Here is a 19,328-nt window from a genome sequence, read left to right on the forward strand (position 1 = left end):
GGCTTGCACATTTATATATATGTATATCTATATATATATATATAGATATATATATACATGATATGTATTTATTTATATATATTTATTTTCTGTAAGGCAAATCTATTGATTCAGAGTGTAATAAATTTGGATACTTGGGCTTGGAGTGCATCAGTCCCAGGCATAAATCAATTGTCTGATCATTCGCATAAATCAACAGAAACATTGCTGATTTAGAACACTGTTCTAAAACATAGCATATGTCTGTGGTCTCCGAGGAACACACTGGTGTTAAAATTGCAGGAAAAAAATATTTCAGATGATGGATGTGTGTTATATTCATACAGAATAAAGGCTATGGCATATGCAAAGTGACACTTCAATTTCTAATCATAGAGCTCAGCAATTATTACGTGGGCAAGCAATTTCATTACAAGGTTTTACTTACTCTAAGATATACTTGAAGAACATTATTGCAATGTAATTTAAAATTCACTGCACATTTTTCACAATGGATCAGTAATTCTTCTTGTGTTCCACTTAAACCCTGCTAGCCATGACAGGCTTTACAGCATAGCATTTTACACAGGCTGTTTTGTGTGGAAGAAAAGGAAAATTATTAATTTAAATTTTACCATCACTTCTGAGTCCAGACTTCTAAGTCATCCCACGTAAAGTCCAGGCACTATTTCCACAGCTAGATATTACCTCGGTTAAAAGCATTAGAATCAGGCCTTTTATCCTTGACCAAATAAAGAAGAATGATTGCATCAATTGCCTGTGATATTTAGATCATTGAATCATGTGAGTAATAGTTCATTTATCTTCTGGCTGTCTAATCCATGGTTAGCGAATGCTCTTCACACACCCTTCACCAAAAGGACTCCACTCATAAATCACTGCCCATTCGTGAGGGAGTTCGTTTAGTCTGAAGAAACTGACTTTGTAATGATGTGACTTTTATGCTTGTCATCTCTGCAGAAGGTAGCAAGCCAGTGGAAAAAAAAAGTAAATCACTCTACCTTGACCCACAGCAATTTTCTGTTGTCTTGGTACAAAGAGATTCTCACTTAAGCATTTAACAGGACAGCATTTAGTCTGCTTTGTCACAAGGCTTTCTTTTTTCTCCTCATCTCCTTAAAAATCTCACATATGCTGTTTCTCTTCAACAATATATTTAAGTTTTAATTATAATTTTGTAACTTTTTTCTCTTGTGACTTCATTGAGCCATTTAAAGATCATAGTTTTAACCATTCTAAGGTTTACCACACCTCTTCCTGTAAAAGAGGTAACCATGCAGTGGCCTTCAAGCCCATAAACAGGGAAAAACTAGACTACCTGTGGGGTAGTCCAGCACGTGAATTTGAACTCTGTGACTGGTTCTCAGAACAAGGACCTCTAGTCCTCAAGAGTGCCAGCCGCAGTAAGAATAAGCATCTTTTAGATAGGCCAAGGCAGAGTCAGACATTAGTACTGGGCAATGGGCATGCAGAATTGCACAGCACAGGTTTATTTTCGGGGATGGGACCATACAAAAACTTCTTAGCCCACCAAGTTCAGTCCTTTGCTATTATTAACAGCGAGCTTATATGATCCCTTTGCCTGTTAATAAGACAGAGCTGCCTACACGTTGAGAAATAAAAAATGTTGAGCATAAGTACGTTTTAAGTAGAATGAGTTACATAGATTTATAATACTGCGTGATTTAGTATGTTCTCTGCTTAACTTTACCTGCTCGCCAGGAATAGTTGGATTTGCTGAAAACTTAAGCTGCAAACTGTGAGCTCACATCTAGATATGTTTTCAGCTGGAATAGAGTTCATCTTCTTACTAATTTTCCCACTATCTGGTACAGTGCTGTGTTTTGTCTTGAGTATAAGGAAATTGGCAACATACTTACATTTTGGCTGTTGCTAAGTAATGTCTATCTTGAGTCCAGGGCATTTTTAGTTTCCCATGCTCTACCAGGTGCAGCAGAAGCACAAACAAGAAGATAAGGAGGCTATAACCATCAGCAGAAGCTGCAACTTGACACGACAAGAACAGGGTATGAACCTGCCTGCATGAATACAGGGAAAAAATCCAATAAGGTATTAAAAGACCCCAGACCAAAAATTACCATTCAACCAAGATGTACATGCAAAGTGCTTGAAGAGCAGATGAGGGGTGGATTATAAGGGTATAACATGAGTTAGAAGGGTATAATTGTCTTAATAACTGCTTTGTTCTGGGTCCCTCTACAGAGGCACCCAACTGGAGCTGACCTGCTGCTGTACCACACCATTAAATTATTTAGTTTTATAAATCCAGTGCCTGAGATTCTGCTACTGGGGACCCAGGGTCAAATCTGTAGGAGGAAGGGCACCTGAGAGTGAAGGTGTGTGAGACCAAGTCCAAAGGGACACCCATGGAGCTCTCACTGCAAAGGGACTCAGGTCACAGCCGGTGAAGTCTGTGGTGGTCTGTGTGCAACTGCTCAGGTAGCAGCCTCTCCTTTAACATAAATGTTATTCCTCACTGTGTCTATACATACTCAAATTAGGCTACCTGGAAAAGGCTAAATTGAACAACAGCTCTGTGGAGTGCATTCAAGATGCAACAATTCTGACAGACATTAAAGGGGATGTGGGTGCCCTCGGCTCTTCCCTTATAAAAGCATATTCTGTATGAGTAAATGCCACATCTTTCTTCTGTGCAGTGAATACATTGGTATTGTGCTACATTATGTTATTAGAGTTCTTATTGTCCTGAAATGCTCATCCCAATAGAGATGCTGTGAAACAGCTAGTTCACAGAAACCAATTTAAAAAGTTGTGTCTTCCTTTGTCATAACTCATCTGATGTTCCCTCTGTATTCATCACAGTAACATAATCAGCCCCCTTTCAATCCAGCATTAAGAGTATCAAAAGAGGACTAACCTAAAGAAGAATTTATGAGTGGGTACTGAGGAAAGTCCTGCCAATTCCATGTAATAATTAGGTTATCATTAGTGTGTGGGATGGATTTAAATGAGATTAAATTTTTAATAAATTATCAAAGCCGTGACTGAAATGACCTATGGGAGCTTGTTTGGACAAGCTATTACAGATCACTGCAGTTTGCTGAAGAAAAGACAGGAAAGAAAAAAAGTTCTACTCTTCATTTTCAGAACTTCCACTAGACAACACTTTTGTGGAAAGTTTGGGAGGAAGATACACCTGTATTTCCCTCACCTTTGGTATTTTCTCTGTTGCCAGGCCTGCTAACAGAGAAACAAAAATGTAAGCTGTGCTAAGTTTCACTTGCTGAGCTTAAGACATAGAAAGTGATCCCATTTTCACTATTTACAAGTGTTCTATCACTGCGCAGTGTCACCTTGTACCTCAGCATGCATCATCCTTGAAACACACGGGAAAACAGGTAATTCCCCTGCATTCTCAGTGTGATCCACATTGGTGCAGCACAGGAGTCTGTAAATAAAGCAAAGGGATACCTTAAAGTAGTCACTTATGGGAGGGGTGCTGCTGAATAACAGGAGCAAACTTCCAAAAAGAAGCTAAAGAACATAGCAATTAAATTATGGAAGCAAAAACCACAGGAATGTAGGAGACAAAACTGATGGCCTAGACCCTTGAAAGGGGAAACCAAAAATAGGTAATACCCTTCTTATCCAGGATGCTTTGTGATGAGTTACAGCTCTCCAGTTTTGACTGGTTCTGTGGTGAGAACTTGCCCTAGCAGTGAACTTTTGCTCATTATAATAGTAAAAAACCACACTCCTTGTTCAGGCACCCCCCTGACCACAAAAAGATCATAGACTTTTCAGTCAAAAGACTGAACATATGCCGTGACTTCTTGGGATCTGATGCCTTGAAACTGAAGTAGGGAAAGGATGAGCCAATAGGAACATAGCCAAACAGTGACTCAAGTGAGATATGCTAGTACCTTAAAAGATTGTAACCCCTAAGGGTGCCTGCTTCTGTGTGCCTCGTGTGTAGCTTTGTGGATTTGCCACCTAACTCCTCTTTCTGTGCAGAGCTGTAAATAAATCACACACACTTCGACCCCAGGTGTGGATTGATTTCTTGCACACTGGGTGGAAGAACCCAGTTTAGGGTAATGTATCCCTTTGATCTCCATAACAAGTGCAGTGTTTAGTAGTCTGTGCTTACCTGGGGTACCCCTCTGTTGCAGAGTTATTTCAGCTATGTCCTAAACCAGAACTTTTAATTTATCCCCTCAAACAAAAAGTAAACATTTGATCAAAACATTAAACATAGTGTGCATAATCTGATCCTCAGTAAACAACAGAAACTTGTGCAAAGAATAAATGTGTTCTACCTCAACCAGTGTTTAGGTTCTTGTCCAGAATGCAGGTCACAGTCAGCACAGAGAGGTGAGATCCACCTGCTAAATTTAATCCCATTCTGGGCAGGAAGGAATGCCAGGTGATAGTCCACACACCTCTTTGAAGGTGTAGATTTTCTACAATCTACAACAGAGAAGAAGTTGTGCAATGCCTGCTCATTGCTGATTTAACTGATGCCTTTCTGCTGTACAGCTGCCTGTAAGCAATCCACAAGACTCCTGGAGCATGTAATGGACAATTTCCTGCTCCAGGCATTGGATGAACCAACCAGAGGAGAAGTCGACCTGGTGCTCACAAATGGAGATGAGCTCAGTGGAGGCAGCTTGGGCTGTAGTCAGCAGGCTCTAGTTGTGATCTTGAGGAACACAGGCCTGGCAAACAGTAAAGTCAGGATCCCGAACTTAACAGTGAATTCCAGCTGTTTAAAGAATTAGTGGATGAGATCCCCTGGGAAACACTGAACAAAGCATATTTTAATATAACTCATATATAGTTATACATATATATCGCATATATAGTTATACAAAGAGCAATTATTCTTTTGTGGTTGAAACACACTTCAATTTTAAGAGTTATGTAAGATCAATATGTTAAATAACTTCTTGGGTTTTTTTCTTCTCATCATTATTAAATCTAGAAATCATAACAATAACAGCACAATTACCTTTATTGGTCCTATGTGAACAATGGGGTGACTTTTAACAGGAACAAGCTACTTTGCAAATGAATTCCACCATTCGAGTAATCACTGAAATGCATACAGGCATTGCTTTTGCAATCAAACTATCAAAGTCCCGAAACAGGAATAGAAATAAAAAAAGTGGAAGAATGTATTTTTATATAACAAGCTAGGGGACAATATAAACATAAATTATGGCTGCAATGAATGCAGATAGAACTTGAACTTACAGAAACTGAAAATGATAATGTGACAGAAAACTGCACAGGTAATAAATGGAATCAGTTAAGAAAGGAGACCTTTTTCAAAAAACCCCTTCCTATAGCCCATTCTTTGCTGTAGTAGAAGAAAGGGCCAAAGAAGATGATCACATGTTAGCACCACCTTCTGAGGATGCTTGACAGTTAGTCAACTTCTGTGTTGTGATTCTTTTTCTTTCAGGTACAGATTATTTCCAGATCTCCTGGAGTCACCTATCATTAATTACTCTGATATAACAGAGCCTGGCACATAATTTTCTAGCGTCAATCACAATAGTAGGTTAGTATTTTATACCTAATTTTTACGAACAAATCTGCACACAAACAGTGTGAGACAGAGGGCTGGAAAGGACCGTGACCAACTGAAATGAGATTTATAAATTTTATGATCTTCAACTATTTTACAGGTTAAACACTTGGCCAGTATTTGAATGACAGAAGGGAGTGGCAGCAGATGTGTTAGAATGGTAAGATTACCATTAGCATGCAGCTAAACCCTACCTTTTATCTTATGTTTCTGCTTGTAGTCAAGCTTTCAGAAACAGACAAACATAATTACCTGTTCTTTTACCAGGAAACAGAACTATGCACCTTATTGCAGGGTTTTAAACACCAGTTCTGAGGATTTTTAAGGCTATGTAGAGAATAGGTAGTTTATTTTTTACTGACACTTCTTAGAGGAACCTACGTGGCATGCAATCTTCTTCTTATATTAAGAAGATTCTTATATTATTACAATAACTGAAAAAAGACAAGTGCTTGTGAGTAACGATTGAGTGGAATGTGAAGTTTGCTGCTGCTTGAAAACAGAATGTCACTGAGTGGGCAGCCCCTCTACAAATATCCTTGAAACCAAGACATTTGAATTAATAAGTCACTTAACAGAGAATGCTACACCTACTCCAGATATTATTCAGGTAGCATTTGCTCTGGAGACCATGGATTATATCTGACCTACTGTTGACTTTTAAGATTTATGTACAATATCTCAGGGACAATTTAAAGGAGTGAGTGATGATCCAGGAATCATCCCTGTAATACTAGATATCCTCTGGTTTTTCAAAGGCCAGGCTTGCCTAAGAAGTTTTATTCTAGATTAAGACATTACTACAATGATCTTGGAGCGGTTCAACTTGAAATCAAAATACTTTGAAGACAGATATACATTAATCCTGAGGTGAATTTAACCAGCCATGGGATTATTCATCAAAGCAGGAGAATCTTTGGCTAGAATTAAGATGTTAATAATGCCGTTTTCCAGCTGCTTCTTTCTCACTGGAACAGTAAATGCCAGGATAAGGAGTAAATGATTCTTCCACAGTTGTCCCCCAGGTGTCAGAAAAACTTTATGGAATTGCAGCAAGTTATATCTTCTCCACACTTTTGAATCCTCTGTGCTGGCAGAAAACTAGTGCAGTCCAACAGCAGGTAGTCTAACACCTGTTGCCTTGAACTGGGTGCTGTGCTGATGGAATAGTTTTCCTGAATTGTTTGTTTCTTACTCCCATTATACTAGATGGCAGAAGATGTGCCTCTGATAGTGATGGACAATATTACAGGCTTATTCTAGAGGAGTTTTGCTTTTCAAAAGCAATTTCAAAAGAAAAACTCTACATAATTTACCAGTATACTAGCTACAGATCCACTGCTTTTTATCACTTTAAAAGTAAAATACTCTTCTGAGGGTGTAAATTATTCTAACTACATGGGATTATTCACACCCAAGAGAATCCATTCCTTGGTTTGGTATGCTGATTTAAATCTACAGGATAACAGAGGGAGGTCAGGATTTTTCAAAGTGGTCAGAATTATTCTGTCTCTGCTGCCAGTGCCAATCTGGGTCCTCTAAGAGCATAATTCACTAAGAACACTGTGCTGTTCTCTTTCCAAAACCATTGGTATTCTAAGAATTCAATTATTTGTTGGAAAAAAAACCCCACCAAGTTAGAAGTTTTGTGATTTTCTGTATATCTGAAGTAGAGAAAAGGCTGAAAACAGTTTAATGCATTTCCCACACCCAAAAGAACTGCAACAGCAGAGAACAGAAACAGCCCTGACTAGCTAAGGTGAAGTAGTGTAAGTATCATAGAATCACAGAATGTTTTGGGTTTCATCTCCTGCTATGGGACTAGATAAGTAGATGCTTTCAAGGCTTAGCAGGAACAATAATCCAGGCTTGTAAAATAAACAGCTGTACATCTGCAGCAGCTGCTGTACAGATGTAGGACCCAAACCCAACACCTGCTTATGTCAGAGGAAAGTTCTTATTCTCAGTGCAGCAATAATAGGTTAGGAAAATTAATCACAGATACCAAGCATTGCTCTCTGCAGAATGCCCAGGAAATACATGCATTTTTGGTTTTTTTCTGATTTGGGCTTTAGACTAAAACAACCTGAGTTCAATACCAATGAACATTCTGAACATCAAAAGATTAATAGAACAATATACATACATAAGCTGCTTTTAATTAAACAAAGTTTCCCTGCTGTTTGCTGCAGACCTCTCCTAATGCTGAAAATTAATAATTTAAAAAGTCAACTGAATGTAACGACTGTGAAATCACAGTGTAAGTTTCTTTGAAGACCTGAAAGTGTTAAATCAATTTGTTCCAGGATGAAACTTCATTTTACCTCATCGAAGTTACATCTGAGAGTTATGAAAGCTAAAGGCTTACTAATATGACTCATCTTTTCTTCTCCTTACATTATGCATGAGACAGTGTAAGTAAATGAAAAGCTTACAGTTCCCCTTATCATTTCCAAAATTGTCTGTGGGAAGTACCAGTATTCAAAATATCAGATAAACATGTCTTTGCTGTCCTCAAAGCACTTCCTTCCAAAACCTGTCCTATGATGCAACAATATTCATTCAACACCATGATTGTATGAAGCTTCTCTCTGTTCCTGGGCCTATCACTCCCACATGCTTGGCTGCTGAAGTGAGTGAGGTGTCTCCATGTAAACATTGTATCCCACAACATAACAGATGACAAATATCTTTTACAACACAGCCTGTGCAAGTTATCACATTATCTTTAAAAATGTGGCTTTGGATAGCTTCCTGCTGTAGATGCTGTCCATTGTCCCCAGTGCTGTTGGTGTGTAACAGAAAAACACAGTATTTTCTTCCAGAATTTCTCTTCCTGCAAAAAACGTTTCTGAAGTTGTTACTCTGATCCCGTAAGATTTCTAATTTGTAAAAGTTTTAAAAGAGCCCCTTCATTCACCATGAATATTCCTAATAAATGCAAAATATATAGCAGAGTTGCTAAGATACTTACATAAAAGGAATTTAATTTAACCTGACACATTCTCATATTCTGCTGTGTCAGTTGAACAATCCATATTTAGTTTCTGGGATTTGTCTTTGTAATCAAAACAGTTTTGAGCACCGTGTTAATTTCATGAGTTTTGCATATCATACATTGCAAGAACTGAACATTTCTTCTCTACTTGAGGGCCATCAGCAATTCAACCACAGCACTTTGATCCAACAGAAAGAAAATCTGCAAGGAGAACTTCTATCATGCAACAGACTCTCATCAGCCCCCACCCAAACACAAGCTGCCACTCTCATGACCTAGTGGTATCCTCTGTCTATGAATTTTGCCACTGCATAATGTCTCTGAAGAGATTAATTTTTCAATATCTCTTCTAGAATATTCAAGTTTTAATTACTTAGCTACATTTACAGGGAATGTCCTGTCTGTTCTCCCTCAGCTGTTATATTAAACTTCTAATATTGTATTAAAGAAAATGTGAAATGTCAAGTTTCCCTCAAAGACATAAAGAGAGGTGAAAATTAAATACAAATCAAATTCTATAGCATGCAGTCTAATTAGAATCTGACCCTACCATTCAGGAGGTTTGCAATTAAATTAAAGAATTAATACCTATTTAGTTTGTATAAAAGTATAACCGTATCAGTTTCTCTGGAATCTGGTTCAAAGAAAAATGCACTTTTGCATAATAAAATCTACTTCAAAGACAGACGTAATATTTTCAAAGTACAGAACACAAACTCATTCAGGTATTTCAAATACTTTTCCTCCATACTTATTAAGGCATCTAAATGCAAACGATCTTTTTTTTTTCCCTTTATAGACTAAGATTTTATAGCTTCAAACTCTTATTTTGTTTCCATGCTCCTTTCAAATATGAAAACTTCTCCTACGCCGCATCAATAATGTAATTATACCCTAATGTTTCTCTTGTTACAAAGAATTGAAGCATTACACTGCCTTTTACCAGCTTCCTTGCTAGGACAGAATACAGAGGGATGTGTTTTTAGCTACAGTAATTACCTTAATTTTGTAGGAACATAAGATTGCTGTGTAATCGGCTATTACTAATGCAATTACTCTGAAGAAATGGCTCACAAAGAGATGTGTCAGGGGTGCTTCTACATCAGCACAGATTGAAGTAATTTAATAATGAGTCACATTTGGTCTCTGAAGTGGGTAATACTGAATGGCAAATATCCACTCTGTAATGAAGATTTATGAAAGCATTATTTTGGCACATAGTTACAGGATAGCTACTGGGTTTTGCAAATTAACTACACACCTTTTTCCAAACATATAATTTATATTCTAGTTCTGAATATTTATATTCTGAGACCCCAGCTGGGCTCAGGTGCCTTTCTGCAAGGTACCTGGTCAGGATCTGGTATTCCTTATTCTTTTAAAGGCCCAACTCAGAGCTTGCTGAAGTAAATGGAGAGACTTTGGATGAGTTACAGATTCATAAATGGAAAACTAGGTGGAGGTAGGGGCCTGTTTGCCCACTTCAGAGAGTCCTAACTCAAGAAGGCCCTTAACAACATGACTGACTTTATTATTCAGCATTCACTCAAATATTTTCCTGAGTCAAAGCCATGGAAATTCAGTGAGTATCTCAAGACCAGCCCAGAAGCAGTGACACAGTGCAAAAGGGAACTCAGTTCTTTAAAGTGCCTCCTTGGCTCCTTAGCCACAAACCCCTGTCTGTTGTGTGCAAATAACAAATAAATTTTTAAACTTATTAGCACCTCTCAGAAGGCCTGACAGAGCTTAATTAGTCATTGACTGTGATTGTAAAAAAGCACCATAATGAATGAACAGCATAAAATACGCCACAGCAGGTTGCCACACTGCAACAGATGGAATGAAGAGCATTTGGGTAAAGATCAACTGATCACAAGGAGCTCTAAAGGATGAGCTGACTTACCACGGCTTTACTGCAGGAACACAAACACAGACACACCCAGAGTACCAAACACACACAGAACTGTCACTACAGCAGCCATGGTAATCCTTTCTTTCCCTTTTTTTGCTTATTCCTGCAACTGAAAAACATAAACCAAAATCACCTAAACATGGGGATTAAATGAGAGTAGAGTTTTGTCATTCAGTAAGAAATGACTGCTCCCCCTAATAGTGCAGTATAATAGAATGAGATGAATATAATAATTTTATATCAAGTACAAAATTCATCACTTTCAGCAATATTAATTACAAAGGTATGTATACAGAAGGCCAGACCTGGCCAGGGTTAACACAACAGGTTGTGAGAAAGAATCAGATACTGCAGGTAACAGAAGCTGGCCAATGTGGGGCTATATTAAAACAACAGTTAAAGGAGAAACTTTCTAGATTAAAAATACTGAAAGGGACTATCCTGAGCTCCCTTTGAGTGAAGAATGAAAAAACTGACTAGGGTCACTGACAAAAGGGTAAAACTATCAAGCCAGGATGCAACACCCTGCCCCCCAACCCTTCAAACAACAACAAAAAAGAAAACAAACTCTGAACTAAATACAAAGCCTAATAAAACAGGTAGTTAGAAGTATAAAATAGGGATGAGCTGTTTATTAGGGAAGGAGAAAAAAGTGCAACTGCTTTACATGTTTCAGCCTCATCAGCAGAAGCTGGAGCAGCACAACAAACCTGTGGTTCTGACCATACTCTCAGGACTCCAAGGCATCAACAGACCCTGAAACTTCCTTCCCTCCTCCTGGGGCCTGGCTGCCTGTGCCAGAAGCCCACTCTGAAAAGGCATCCCTGCAGCCTTGGGTCAGACTTGTGTGAGAAAGAGCCTGAGGAAGCCTTGCTGGTGGCCTCCTCCCTTCACTCCAGAGCTGCATTAAACTCAGACCCTGCTCCTTCCCAAGCTGCTTCACAGATAGATCCGTGCCTGGTTACATCCCCTGCTGCTCCTCGCTCACTGGTTGGAATTCCTGCTTTGGCATCACATTTCCCTCATTGCTATGGACTCATCTGGCAACAAGCAGAGTGTAGATTACAATAGATCTTATTACAATAAGCAGAGCTGTTCTGCTCTGCTTGTCCAGGTACTCTGCAGTTCACTGCTGTGGAATTCAGGCACACAGGGTTTCATCTTCAAACCCAGTCCCTTATTGACAATAAGCAACATCTGTCTCTATTTGGAACAAAGCACAGAACTCTGGCTTCATATTCCCCAAACACTTGCCAGCACTTTTTTGTCTATTTCACACATGGATCAAGAGATTAAAACCAGTACCATGCCACAGAAAGAACTGGAAAGTGAGAGCATCAGCATCAATTAAGACTTTAAATTGGCAGAACATTAAAAAAAGATAATCCTCACAGAGAATCATCAAAGAAAACAAAACAAAACAGAAAGAAACAAACAAAAAAACCACTCCTATTTTGTAGTTGAAAATTCTTTCATGATCCAGAAGAGCGTTTGGCCAATTCAAGCTTAAGCATTCAAACAGGACTATTCAACTATTCAACAGGACTATTCACCAGGAAGGTGAACACACACTACCTGCATTTTGCCTCAGCATCTGTTAGTGTTCAGTACTTAGTGGTTCTAAGAATGACATATCAATGAGGAGAAGTATTTTTTTGGATGCCATGGGTGACTAGTAAAAGTCCTGAAGTATGAGATTCATGCAAGGAAAAATGGTATAATCTACTGTCTTTCCTTTCAGAATCCCCTGAATATACCAATATGTATAGATACCCAAACTTTATACCAGAGATTTATTGTCTCCAGGAAATTTGTTTTAATTACACAATTTTTGAAGCTCAATTTTTAAATAGTTTAGGTTCCTGGCTCACACTATCCTCTCTGGAAGAACATTTCAGAACCTTTCTCCTTGAACAGTTAAGAAAACATACTTTCCATTCTAAATTTAAGTGATATGTAACCTTTTAACAGCTTCTAGTCCTCTTCAATATCGATCTCCTGAATTCAGTTATAAAGAGGAAGCATATATCTTCTCAGACTTAATTTGCCTAGACTAAATCAAACTCCTCTGTTCTCTCCATTAAAGACACATATTCCATTCTCTCATTTGTCCCAGGAGGTTCTGAGGACTGCATCTGTTCCAAATCAAGTTTCTTTTTTGTGAGCACAGATGACCAGAACTGTACACAGTACTCCAAACGGAGATTTACCAGCATTTTATAAAATACTACAAACATCTTCCTTTCTCTACTAAAAATATACTTTCTAATGTTCCCTAGAATAGTATAAAGCTTTTTCATAGCTGTATGATATGAACAAATAGTGGTAGCCAATGGTTCACAATTTAATTCACATCTTTCTTTTCGCCTCCCCTTGCCTCAAACCAGTGCAGAACTAATACAGAATTAGAAGCTGCTTCTCAAATCTTGCTACTCTATTCCAGCTGACACTCTTCCTGAGGTGTGTCTCTCATATCTCCATTTCCTTTCATGTTCCTCTGCATTCTGCTTTTTAGTAAAACTTGGGCCCTTTTGACTTTTACCCTTTTCTTTTTCTGTCCAGGTATGTCAGCTTTTCAAGTGGACCATGTAGTGCAAAAAGAGAAGGGGTTTCCTGTCAGAATGAGCTACAATTTTTTACAATCTCTACATTGAAAGGGAAATATTAGTCCCAAAGAACCTTAAGCATAGTTGACTAAATTTGATGACACCTGGTCTAATCAAGCAGGGATTAACTCCAAACCTAACTAATAGGGAGGGCAGCTCATAGCAGCTTTCAATTTTTGTGTAAATATCTCATGGAATGGATTGCATTCTAATTCTCTGTATTATTTCTTTTAAATTTTCCCTGTGATTTTTTTCTCTTTATTATTATTATTTATCCCCTTTATTATTATTTCCTCTTTATTAATTTTTTCCCTCTTTATTATTTATTATTTCCTATTTACTCTTTTCCTACCTCTTGACTAGTCAAAATTCCTATTTTTTTTCCCCATCATCATTTGAGCTCATCTCTCTTTTGAACTTAATAACTTGACACTTTATATTATGGCATTGTCCCCTGCTGTGTGTTCTCAAATAAAGATGCATCTGATGATGAGAGTGTATTACATGAAATTCAGTTTTTCAAGAATTCTAAGTTCATCTTAAAAGGTATTTCTCTTTTTCTACTCCTCCCAGTAATTTTACATTTCATTTTTAATTTATATTCCTAATTTCTACATTTAATCCATGTTTATGTCACTAGTCCTAACCCTAATTTCTTGTTTACTGGTAATAATCCTACTGAAACTCAATCATGCTGGGAATTTTAGGGAGTGTATTTCTCTTCTACACTGAGTAGCTTCTGCTTCTAACAGATTGTTTCTGAGTTTTTCCTAATTTATCACGTGGAAGACTGTTTTCTCACTCCATAATTAAACTATATCAGTTCTGCTCAATGGGTGCAGACAGGGAAAGGTTAAACAACAAGACTCTTACTCCATCTGCATGCAACAGTCAGATCCTGCCTCATGTCCTTTAATTATTGTCTGACTTTGGGATACTGTCTTTTCGTTCAAGTAAAAAACTTTCTGAAATTAAATTTGGGGTAGAATACTTCCTTCAAAGAATAAAAATTATCCTTCAGTCATCACATGACTAGTTTTAATCCAAAATTCTATAAAGGGAATGAATGACATCCTTAAATTTCTTTATGTAAGAATAATGCAGAAGCAACACTCAGCTTTGTTTAGGCTAAAAATAACATATTTCAAATACTGTAACTAATGGAAAAAAAATTACTGTGTTTTTTATACATGAAGCTGATACCAGTGCATACTGTATATTTTTCTTTTTTCTACTTTACTGGCTTTTAATCACTCGATGTCATGAACTCAATTGCTGTAACAATTACTGCAGTTGGTGCAAAAATCACCATTGGGAAAGCAATCACAGTATGTATGACTAACCATGTAAAATAACATTAAAATTTTTTAAACTTGTTTAAATTAAGTTTTGAAATTTAAGTTCTACTTTTAGGCAGAATGCTCAGTTTCTACTGCAGAAAAAGGTTTGTTACTGTGTAATTTAATCACATTCAAATCTAGACCCAGAGCTTCTCTCTATCAATTTTACATTTGGTAAAATACACCTAGTCCATTAAAGAATCAAATTTAATTTAATGTATACATCTCTGTGTGTATTATTCATGCACAAAAGCAGCAGCAAGACAGTGAAATTTTATCTTAGTATACAGCATTTGCATTCTACATAGGAGCCTCCAGATATGCTTCCAGATCCACTTCTTAGTTTTCATGCTGTCATTATATGGATTATATGCAGTCATCTACACCCCTGCAGGAAATTCTGAGCTTGTGTGACACAAATCTGCATCAACTGTGGATCTTTCTAGCTCAATATCAGATGAATAATTTTTAACATAACAAACATAATGTTTTTCTTAAAGTATGTGTCCTGTATGTTTGTCCTTTCAACTACACACTGCTATTAGTACCCATTAAACGTTGTTAAAGTCTTACTTACAATATAAGGTATTGAGATTTTGTCCAATTAACGTGGTTTCTTGGAATTTGTAGCCACTAAAACAAAAGGTAAGCTACACAGGTTGGAAAAAAAAAAAAAAGAGAAAAAGCATTTAAAAATACAAGGAAATTATTCTATAGTTTTTGAAACAATAAATACTGGGTTTATCTTTTTTTTTTAAATTGCTGCTACCTAACAAGTCTGCCTCTTATTTAAAAATGATCTGCAATTAAGTATTATTAAAGGAAATCATTAGTGTTAAAAATAAACACATGCTAATTAGATTTAGAAACACATCAATTCAGTGAGATAATGAAATGTTTTTGGGGCAAATGAACTGCACAATTGCATTGATACTAAGAAACCTGAATTAGAAGAAAAATGTGTAAAAAAATCCTAATGGAAGAAAATATTCTCCTCTTTTTGGTAAACGTCAATGTGCTTTTCTTCACCCCAAAAGAGTCTTACAAGGGTTCTCAGAAATAGCATAATCTATATAATACCAAATTTAAAGGTTCACAAGTGAAATAAATGTATTTTTCTTATAGAAAACGGTATTTTTAATTCTGGTGTTACTTCTAGCAATTGTTGAAACCAGAAACCCTTATATGCAGAAAGTATACTGAATGCTAGCTAAACCACTTAGAAAATATGTACAATTGTTACTTTCCAGTAACACAGCCTTAACAACCCATCTTAAAAAGAGGAAAAGGAAGGTATGTTGTACTTAACGTTGTAAGATTACAAGATGAGTCTTGAACTTGTATTTAATTCCATCTCATCTAAGGAAAGAAGAAGAAGAAAAAAGGGAACCAAAGGACAAATCAAAAGCTGAAGAGAATAGTCCCTAGAAACTTTTAATTTGTCTTAATTCTTGTACTTGCTGTGAAGATGAGTAGAACATAAAAAAGCTCAAGCAAATAAAAACTAAAGAACATATTTCAGCACGCTGCTCCTCAGGTTTTTATTCCCTTCCATTACAGCAAATAAATGACAATTTGAATTTTAAAGAGGAACATGACCTTTAACTAGAATATATCTATTTTATCCTTCTGATGGCTTCTGACAAACAAAAGCAAACAGGCTCCATACTTGGAGCATTTGCTGAGAGATGTCCACACTCAGCACCTGTCGCTGTTAAGAGTGCTGTGCTTGTATGGTGCTTAATATGAAAAGGCTTTGTGTTTCAACTTCCGTCAAAATGAAAGACCATATAAAAACATAATATTAAATAATGAAATAAAGCATGTAAAAAATATTTTGAGGAAGCTATATTTAGGTAAAGAAACACTTATGTACATTAAAACTCAAACATTTTGTTGCTGCTTAGATGAAAACTTGCTACTCCATCTAAATAGCAGTAACTTTAGGACCTCAAAAACCAGTTTTTTTTTAAACAACTTGATGGCATTTCAAGTTCACATAATTTTCTAAGTACTACTGAGGCATCCAGAATCCCAGGATTAACGAAAATCCCATAGCCGTCAAGGCTGCTCTTCATTTATAGACAAACAGTGTCCCTTGGTGGCAAACGAGGGTAAATGCAAAAGTATTCAGTGGCTTGTGCCAAATGTGCTTTATATGGAAAGAAATCTGTATTAAAACTTGCAATAATTTTAACATCTCCATCCCTCTTATGTCCCCGGGGTGTCTAGAAATTTTTCAGTTAAAAAATAAACTGAAATAATAAGTGGTGGTGTCTCCATTACCTTTGGCTCATCTGCCCTGTTGCTGCTTAAGAACACAAACACATGCAGCTGCAAATCAACAATCTATGATATAATATCTGGCAGTACATTATCTAGAAAAAGAAAAAAAAATTGTATCTATAGCATTTCAAATTATCCAGAGAAAATTTTCGTTTTTCTTGTACCTGACTGAAGATAATTACTTTGGTCACGATACTCAGGAATTAAATGAACTGATTTTATGTTCTGTGTGCCACAACTGTTTATACACAGTATTTGAGTACCTACTTCCAGCTGGCAGATAACTTGGAATGAGTAACTAATGATTAGTTTTAATCTAATAAACTGTAATTCCAAGCATATAAAGATTTTCATACGAGTACCACCTATCCTATAAAGCTTCATAATCACAGACTGGAACGTCTCAAAAAAAAAAAAAAAGCATCATTGTGCATTAAGATGTTTGCTTTTTCACCCTTAATTTTTGGAAGCACCTGTTGAGATCTCGAACTGTAGCTCCCTAACATGCCATTGTAACTGCTCATTTCATTTATTTAATTGTGATTGATAAATCTAGAGTTTTGCTTCGGATAAAGCAATCTTCACATAGGTTTGTTTGTTTTGTTTCCAGCTGTTAAATAGAATATATATTTTATATATTTTATAATTTCATAAAATTATATTTTATATATAAAACAGCACTATATAGATATAGATATGTAGCAGTATAGCTAGATAAAATTCAGATTGTGAGTGCAAGGAACCACCTTATTATTCTTGATATGACACTTACTAAGTGTGACTTTCCATGCTAGCGTGGTACAAATTAGTTCATTTTCTCTAGCATATAATTTTGCTATCAGTTACAGCATGTAATTACCAGTGGGTTGGAATGATTTCTGTGTGAACATCTGGATTCCTCTGCTACACTGTGCAATGCTAATAACTTGCAGTCAGACTCATAAACATCTGTACTCCGAAGAATTGCTGTGTCTTAGTGATTCTCAGTAACAATAGTAACTGCCTCTCTTACCTCAGCCTGGAATAGAAAGTTTTAAGTTTTAACAGGCGTGCTTTAAAATCTACTTTAAATCCCAAAGAGACACAATACATTTTCTAATTTTTCTACATAAATAATGCTTTATAAAGCAAGGATTTTATTCAGATTTAACACTGTGAAGTTAATTTGTCAATGGCAGAATGATTTTTGCTTGTATTTCAAGTAAAAATATTCCTAAAGAATGACAATAAACAGTAACATACTTCACAGTAACAATGGCATTCAGTATTTTCAACACCAGGAGGCACCCTCTTATTTCTAAATGGCCCTGAAGAAGTTAGGCAATAGTCACAACGACGTATGTCAAAAAAGACCTAATCTTGAATTATATAAATTGACTGAGGATAATTGGGAATTACTCTAAGTAAGAAGAAGTCATCTGAAACTGGACTGCAAATTCAGCTGTACCATAAATCAGATTGTTCCAAAATGAACAACTGTGTGCTGTGGCATTCTACCACAGATGTGGAGCCACTTGTACTTACTGAAAACCAATCTTTCACCTACCTTGCCAATCCATCAACTCATTAATGGAAATTAAATCTGAGCCATCAGTGCCCTGGCAGCCAGGAGGGCCACCCGTGCCCCGGGGTACATCAGACACAGCATGGCCAGCCGGGCAAGGGAGGGGATTGTCCTGCTCTGCTCTGCACTGGGGCAGCCTCACCTCGAGTGCTGGGGCAGTTTTGGGCGCCACAATATAAAAATGATACAAAGCTGTTAGAGAGTGTCCAAAGGAAGGCCATGAGGATGGTGAAGGGCCTTGAGGGGAAGCCATACAAGGAGCAGCTGAGACCACTTGGTCTGCTCAGCCTGGAGGAGACTGAGGGGAGACCTCATTGCAGTTACAACTTTCTCATGAGGGGAAGAGCAGGGACAGACACTGATCTCTTCTCTGTGGTGACCAGTGATAGAACTTGAGGGAACATCATGAAACTCTGTCAGGGGAGGTTTAGGTTGGATACTGGGAAAAAGCTCCTTCCCCAGAGGTAGCTGGGCACTGGACCAGGCTCCCCAGGGAAGTGGTCACAGCACCAAGCCTGACAGAGTTCAAGAAGTGTTTGGACAACGTTGTCAGGCACATGGTGTGACTCTTGGGGTGGCCTGTGCAGGGCCAGGAGTTGGACTTGATGATCCTGAGGGGTCCCTTCCAACTCAGCATATTCTATGATTCTATGATTACAGTGTCATGTTCCCAAGTCACACTTCCAGAGTAAGCCTTGCTGCTCTCAATACACACTTTGGCTACTGAATAGGCAACCTTAAAAATCCTGTTTACAAAATTCCAGTGCCTTTCAGAAACATCTTTCATGAAAAACCTGAATTTCTGTAACTCATCTTGCACATACCTATGGAATTCATATCTGAAAAACTCAAGAATTTTAAGAGATTAAGTTGCAAAGAACATCTCTCCATAGGCAGGGAATGCTGATGTTAGAGGCAGATTTGAATCCACAGACCTGTTCCTTTATGTACACTGCACATGGGAAGAAGGCTCAAATACTAATTAATCAGCTTCCCAGGTATTATTTGGTGCAGTCCCACTTGGCAGTTTGGGTTCAGGTGGCCTTA

The 19,328-nt window shown here is 37.3% G+C and overlaps 1 long non-coding RNA gene across 2 annotated transcripts; it reads right to left on the reverse strand.

Moving 5' to 3' along the window:
• Positions 1-92: 92 nt before the first annotated feature.
• On the reverse strand, positions 93-18,413 carry LOC121669439. Of its 2 annotated transcripts, XR_006017767.1 has the most exons (6): positions 15,009-18,413; positions 10,477-10,594; positions 4,302-8,411; positions 3,343-3,430; positions 1,881-2,039; positions 93-954 (listed from the first exon to the last, which is right to left on the reverse strand). It is a non-coding gene; the product is annotated as an uncharacterized LOC121669439 (long non-coding RNA). The 2 variants fall into 2 exon arrangements; XR_006017765.1 differs by having other exon boundaries at positions 4,302-10,594.
• Positions 18,414-19,328: the final 915 nt, after the last annotated feature.

The sequence above is a fragment of the Corvus kubaryi genome, unplaced genomic scaffold, assembly GCF_017639235.1.
Source record: "Corvus kubaryi isolate FWS band 111438036 unplaced genomic scaffold, C.kubaryi_AGA036_p1.0 37392, whole genome shotgun sequence".
In the NCBI taxonomy this organism is placed as follows: domain Eukaryota; kingdom Metazoa; phylum Chordata; class Aves; order Passeriformes; family Corvidae; genus Corvus; species Corvus kubaryi.